The 7,112-nt window shown below is 46.2% G+C and overlaps 1 long non-coding RNA gene across 1 annotated transcript; it reads right to left on the bottom strand.

The window, feature by feature from the left end:
• Positions 1–568: 568 nt before the first annotated feature.
• On the bottom strand, positions 569–2,312 carry LOC119089534 (uncharacterized). The gene is made up of 2 exons (XR_005093156.1): positions 2,018–2,312; positions 569–1,571 (listed from the first exon to the last, which is right to left on the bottom strand). It is a non-coding gene; the product is annotated as an uncharacterized LOC119089534 (long non-coding RNA).
• Between the last annotated feature and the right edge of the window lie 4,800 nt (positions 2,313–7,112).

Raw genomic sequence — 7,112 nt, 5'->3', positions numbered from 1 at the left:
CTTATAAAAAGCACACCACCAAACCTTAGGCGTGTGAGGCTCCTCCTGGCAGACGATACGAACGTGATATGCGCCTTGATGTGAGATGTGTGCTAGCGTAAACTTGTTTACATGTATAAGTGATGCCTGTTTAATTGAAGTCACTTGCATGTATGATTGATGCGTGGATGCGTGGTGCCTGTTTACTTCAATTCGCTTTCATATTTAAATGAAGCATGGTGCGTAATGCCTGTTTGCTTGAATTTGTTTGCGTGTACACGAATTTCGCGTATTCTTATTCTTAGTTAGGTATACACCGTATCGCAGTGACGGCTGGAAATTGCTCCTTGTGTCATCCCCTGAATGTTGGCATGCTATAAATACTGTGGCTCTCTGCTTAAAAAAAGACAGAAATGAATAGGATCATCGGCAGGCCATTTCGAATTCACTTCTGCTCTTCATTCGACGAGGGCGTGTGGCCGAAATATCAACGCATCTATATCCCAATTCTCCTGGTTTTTCTCCGAGGACCAAGGCTATTACTGCTGTCTCATCTACGACTAGAGAGACTCCATTCAAGAAAAAAAGATCGGTGTTTATATATATTTGAGCGTAACAAATCCATGCCCGCGCACCTGCACCATGCACACACGAGAGAATCAAAAGTTGATAATTCAGTCTACAAAGGCCACTTTTCGATGCACCAAATGAAAAAGGGCCAGAAACATATAGCAGTGCTTTCTGATTTACTTTTGCGAAAATGATAAGAAAACTTCTCGTCTTGCCAGTGCTAGCGAAAACTTTGTTGTCATGTTCTATTCGCATATATTTCGGCCAAAGATATATGCCACAACCACAAAGTAGGCAGAACGCAAAAGGAAACAGTAAACCCTGAATATCATGAAGGTTTCTTGGCAGCCGCACACATTTTAGGACATCGCAGAGGTTTGTCTGTGAAGGCACTGCACCGTTTCATGGAAAATATCACTTAGAATCTCTTTCCAAAGTATTGCTTCCATCATAGGGTTACTCAGTGCGTTCCTCTCGAACGCTTCTTCAACAGAGGGCTCCCTTGCATTCCCTAAAAAGACTTCAAAACCATTTCTTGGGGGATCCAATATTGCTTCCGTCGGATGATTACTCAGAGCCCTCCTCCGAAGACATGCTTCCATTGGAGGATCCCTCAGAACCCTCCTCCGAAGACGTGCTTCCACTGGAAGATTCCTCAGAACCCTCCTCCGAAGACATGCTTCCACTGGAAGATTCCTCAGAACCCTCCTCTGAAGACATGCTTCCACTCGAAGATTCCTCAGAACCCTCCTCTGAAGACATGCTTCCACTGGAAGATTCCTCAGAACCCTCCTCTGAAGACATGCTTCCACTCGAAGATTCCTCAGAACCCTCCTCTGAAGACCTTCTTCCATTGGAAGATTCCTCAGAGCCCTCTTCTGAAGACATGCTTCCATTAGAAGATTCCTCAGAACCCTCCTCTGAAGACATGCTTCCACTCGAAGATTCCTCAGAACCCTCCTCTGAAGACATGCTTCCACTGGAAGATTCCTCAGAACCCTCCTCTGAAGACATGCTTCCACCTCCTCTGAAGACATTCTTCCACTTGGAAGATTCCTCAGAAGCCCTCCTTCTGAAGACATGCTTCCATTAGAAGCTTCCTCAGAACCCTCCTCTGAAGACATGCTTCCACTGGAAGATTCCTCAGAACCCTCCTCTGAAGACATGCTTCCACTCGGAAGATTCCTCAGAACCCTCCTCTGAAGACATGCTTCCACTGGAAGATTCCTCAGAACCCTCCTCTGAAGACCTTCTTCCATTGGAAGATTCCTCAGAGCCCTCTTCTGAAGACATGCTTCCATTAGAAGATTCCTCAGAACCCTCCTCTGAAGACATGCTTCCATTAGAAGATTCCTCAGAACCCTCCTCTGAAGACATGCTTCCATAGAAGATTCCTCAGAACCCTCCTCTGAAGACATGCTTCCACTGGAAGATTCCTCAGAACCCTCCTCTGAAGACATGCTTCCACTGGAAGATTCCTCAGAACCCTCCTCTGAAGACATGCTTTCATTGGAAGATCCCTCAGAACCCTCCTCTGATGCGCTGCTTCCTTCAGAAGATTGTTCAGACCCTTGCCCGGAAGATCCCGTTTCGCTTCCACCAGATGAGGATTCCACAGAGCCCTTCTCGAATCGTTCAAGGAGTTCTGGTCCCCTGTAGAACCCGGGTGGGGGCCTGGCGGCCGGGGCCGCCAGGACCGCCACCAGACAGCAGGTCACGAGAAGCAGACGCAACATGTTGGCGTTCCGAGACTGGTGTGACTCGATGCACCCTCGTCGGCGCTTATGTACCCGCGAGGAACAATCCTGCGTGGACGGGCGCAGCTGCGCGGCGTGCGATGCGCCGACCGGATAAGCGTTCACGGCCTGACTCGCGGGCAGGAAACACTTGCCCGGCAGATGTGGAAGCGCCAGACAGGCACGTGCTTTTCTTGATTCATCATACACATGTGGCGTATGCGAGCATCAGCATGGTTTTCTGGGGAGGGGCACGCTTTGAGGTAAATGGAGAATACTCGGTGAAAATATTCTGAAAGACAGCGACGAGAGGACCTTCTCCTAACGTTTTTCTGAAGAGCGCGAACTGCAACGTGGATGGACTTAAAACATTCGCATCCATTCTCCAGACAAAGCTAAATCAGGAAGACGCTCTGACCTTGTTTTTTTTTTGACGAAATCAGTCATGACGGCTATGTTGATCGCAATATTTTACACACCGCAATAAATACGTGTTTGGCAAGACCACAACCGTTGTCATCTGCCAGCTTTGACGGAAACAAATCCAATTAAGTTATATACGTGGGATTCTAATATTGCTTGCATCAACTGATAGCTTTTTGCTGAAGATGAGTTAAGAAAGGTTGGATATGTGACATGAGAAGCCTGCTCACTTGGCAGCAGTATACATGAACACACATAATAAACAGTTTTAGTAAAGTTGAAACATTTTCAGTGCGATAATGCCACGAGAACTCACCATTTTTATTTTGTCGACCTCACAGCATTCAAATGCGCCAAAAGAGCCCCAACATAGCCCCAAAAATCCGTATTCAGAAAAGAAATTCGAGCTTTTTTATGGCGTTTGCTTTTTAAAATGGGTGTTTCATGCAGCAATATGAAATAAATATCGCACGACAAATTTGAAATGATATACATTCTCTTCTTGACACTATTCACGCCTTTTCCACGACGACCGTCACCCTGTCACTTGTCACTTGTAATGCTTCGCGCATGGAAGCACATTTAATTCGGGAGCCATGTCTGTGTGGCTCAAAAGACATCATTTACATTCATCGATACCACAAAAAACCGTGAAATGTTGTCTCCATTTCTATTATAGGAGACATGTGTGAGTTTATCCGCCATTGTCATGTGTATGCCTATGAAAAGCTGTGCCTAATGCTAGGAAAACAAATGCAAGCGTCTCCCATGCATAGAGATCTGCTTCCAAAGCAGCGAGTGGCGATCTCCGGCAGAAATACCAGGAGCGCAAGCACACTCCAAACATTTTGCTGTTTTGCTGTTCCAAACGTACGCGACTACGCAAATTAAGTAGTCCCCATATAACCACTCTCGTAAACACAGATATACTGCCAACTAAGTAGTATCCTACTTCATATGTATATTGTGCACATGTGCTATATGAGTTGATACACGAAGCCATATTTTTTCTAAATAAACCGTCTCTCTCTCTCTCTCTCTCTCTCTCTCTCTCTCTCTCTCTATCTCTCTCCTCTCTCTCTCTCTCTCTCTCTCTCCTCTCTCTTCTCTCCCCCTCTCTCTCTCTCTCTCTCTCTCGTCTCTCTCTCTCTCTCCTCTCTCTCTCTCTCTCTCTCTCTCTCTCTCTCTCTCTTTATGCTGCCGTGGCCAAACGCGGTAAGTTTTTGCACGAAATTTTCATACGATCCACGCCCGCCGACCACGGGTGACATTGTCACGTGATTTACATTCATGCATATATATATATATATATATATATATATATATATATATATATATATATATATATGGGAAAAGTGAGTGATCACAAACGGAGATAGGGGCCTTTGGTGGCGCTGTACAGCCGTAGTCATTAAGATGAATATTACGCAGTTAGCCACATTACGGGCATGACACGTTGGCGTTCGGGTTTTGCGGTGCCGCAAAATGGTGAGAGCAAATAGAAACGTGTCACAGGAGAACAAATAGCGAGGCCAATACATCCCATCGAATGACCCATCAAGCAGCCATGATACGAAGGTGTGATATCGTTAAGATGATCTATTCCCTACAAGGACTTAGCAGTTTGCAGGATGAAATAGTGCGCGCGCGATTTCAACCGACTGTTTTTTTAGGGTAGGATCAATGGCGTCGCACCTTTTCATGTTGCTCTTTATCTGTTCGAAGTCAGTAAAAGAGGAAACGAGAAATATTTGAGAGTTAACCTATGACCTTTGCTGTGCCGCTACGACACCAGCATGATAAAGCAAGGAAAAGGATTTTAATTATTTTGGATACCATGTCACACAGTCAGCGTTTTGACGTAGTTTTGCTGTTCTTTCTCTCTTTGTAGCCTCATGCCTAATTTCTGGAATGGTTGATCCAGGCGTACACAATACGTTCAAGTGACATACTCACCACAGCCACCCTGACTGTGCGCGGGGATTTTACATCGATCTGATTCAAAGTTGGCCTGGAAATGGGCATGATTAATATAACAAGCTGCCTGTGACGACCAACAGTGTGGTGGTCAGAGCATGCCCCGCCGTTTATTGGGATAAATGGCGTTGAAGACAAACGTTTGTAATCGTCACAGCGGGCGGCGTAGGCCATTCAGGGAGAAGTGCCTTGGTGGAAGTCCGAACCTTTGCGTCGCTGGGCCGTGCCATGTATCGCTGGGTTTTCGTCCTATGTACCTCATCTATAAGTGATATAAGCAAGAGGCTGTCTGTTCCAGGTTTTTCGGGATCTTGAGCTCTGCGTTCTTATGTTGAGCTATCAGCCTTCAGTTTACTTGGAGGTACTGTTTAAATGATGCCTACGGCGCAAACCTTGGTTGCATTGACAGTGCTCGACGTTGCAAGCTATTCCCATGGTCGGAGTAAACTACGTCATCCTAAACTCACCTTGAAACACGGAACTCTGGCAATGCAACCAACTTTTGAGCTAGAACATCGGGTAACCAACGCCTCCCGGTATGTTGAAAGTCGATAACTCAACACAAGAACTATGAACTCATAATGCTGATTTGGAAGCACATCCATGTGACGAGCTGAACATCCAAATAAACAATGCTTCCCAAAGCCAAAGGACACTTCGGAAGAGCCAACGTGCTTAACGTCTCAGGGATGATCTCCAAAAGCCATGGTATGGTGTCTCGTTTATTTTTCGCTATAATTGCTTCACATCTGCATATGTTTTTCTCTAAATGGACTATTTGAAGCTCTCATGCCATTTATTCCACAAGCATGTTGTCCAGTTAGGGTGTTGCGAACATTTTATAACACGCACGTTGGGTTGGGAAAAGCAAGGTGAATGACAAGCATTACTTCCATAGTGGGTGAGTGGGGAGCCCATTGCGTGTTCAACATCCTGAGCTGAGAACACAACCGTTCGGAGCTTTATCCCGGAAGGTTGGTACCGCAGAAACCAAGGGGAGAGGGACGAGGGGATTACACGTCGTCACTCAGAGTCCTGTCACACATGCCTAGAGATAGCTCATTCCTTCCCCGCAAGAGTAAGCAGTGAATTTTTAACAGCAGCTGTCCATTCTCGGTAAATTACTGTTGAATAGACCCATTTCAACTGATGCAGCCTAACCTACTTATGGGGTAAATGGTTTAGGATGGTGGGGTAGATCGTACTAATTCTTTTGCATGCTGTGGGTTGTTTCAAGAGCGGATTGCACATTCGTTATGAAATAAAACGTAATTTCTTCAAAATCACCAGTGCTACGTCATAAGCCGTTATGATTCTGACCTGTGATGTTTGTCCTTAGTAAGGAATCACTTTTGGCGTAAGTTTAGTGCATTTGCGAGGAACAGTATGCATGTAGATGAGACAGTATAAATAGCCTTATTTCTCTTATTTATAGTGGTTCTTAAATCTGCCTGGGTAATAGTCCGTGGCTTCGTGGCAATCTTTGATCTAATACAATCTGATTTACGCATGAATCCGCCGCGTGCGGTACGTTTATCCAGCATGTGACGAGCTCTACACCCAAGTAGGGCAAAGTAACGTGATAACTTTGGTCAGCCGCATGATACATGCGAGTGCAAAATGAGCGTTTTTTTTGTCTTGTAATCGTTATAATATAACGAATGTTTGCTCCCATTCATAGACCTCGGCACTGGGGATGGTGAAGAGAGCGTATTTTCACTTCTGAGAAGGCCGGTGGGTGGAAAAGCTATTGTTTCCGCGCTTTTCGAATCAGCGTCCCTTAATCGTGGAGGGGAGGGGGCAAAAAGGAAGCTAGAAGCCTGTCGGTAATCTCTGAGCCCCGCCCCGACCTTAAGTGATGGTCGAGAAAGGAACTTATGCGGGGAGGGGGCCGGGGTATAACGCGCTTAGGCAGCACCAGCGAAAAGCGCGGAGCACACTCACCGTCCATAACTAGTGCCGGGTTTGGCAGATCTCGAAAGAGAGACAAGTTAATGTCTTCGCAGTGACGCCGATGGGAGGCACCGAGGCCAAGAAGGACCCGATCTCTGCCCCCCCCCCCCCTCCTGAATTTTTGTGTTTTTGTGTCAAAGCCTTTGCCTCCGGCAAACATGACTGGATACACCTTACAGCTAATATCGCATTTACTACCCCATGCGCGGCTGGTACACGTGCTGGTACCATACGTGCCCATGGTGATCCAAAATGTTCCGGGATGTTTGTAGCTTGCTTACTCGCCCCCCCCCCCCCCCGCTCAGCATAGCATTTGGATCACTCTGCCCGCGCCGTGAGGCCTTAAACACATCGGCCAATAGTAAGGGCCAATTCGTTCTCATCACCAATCTAAAAATCGCACGGGGGAAATATACGCCCACACTTCTTTCTAAAGGTAAGGTTTAATGTGATAAAGCATTCAAAGGCACTTTT

The sequence above is a fragment of the Pollicipes pollicipes genome, unplaced genomic scaffold, assembly GCF_011947565.3.
Source record: "Pollicipes pollicipes isolate AB1234 unplaced genomic scaffold, Ppol_2.1 Scaffold_3087;HRSCAF=3621_pilon_pilon_pilon, whole genome shotgun sequence".
Classification (NCBI taxonomy): domain Eukaryota; kingdom Metazoa; phylum Arthropoda; class Thecostraca; order Pollicipedomorpha; family Pollicipedidae; genus Pollicipes; species Pollicipes pollicipes.
The sequence above is the reverse complement of the archived record's forward strand: the minus strand, read 5'-3'. Positions and strand labels throughout refer to the sequence as shown.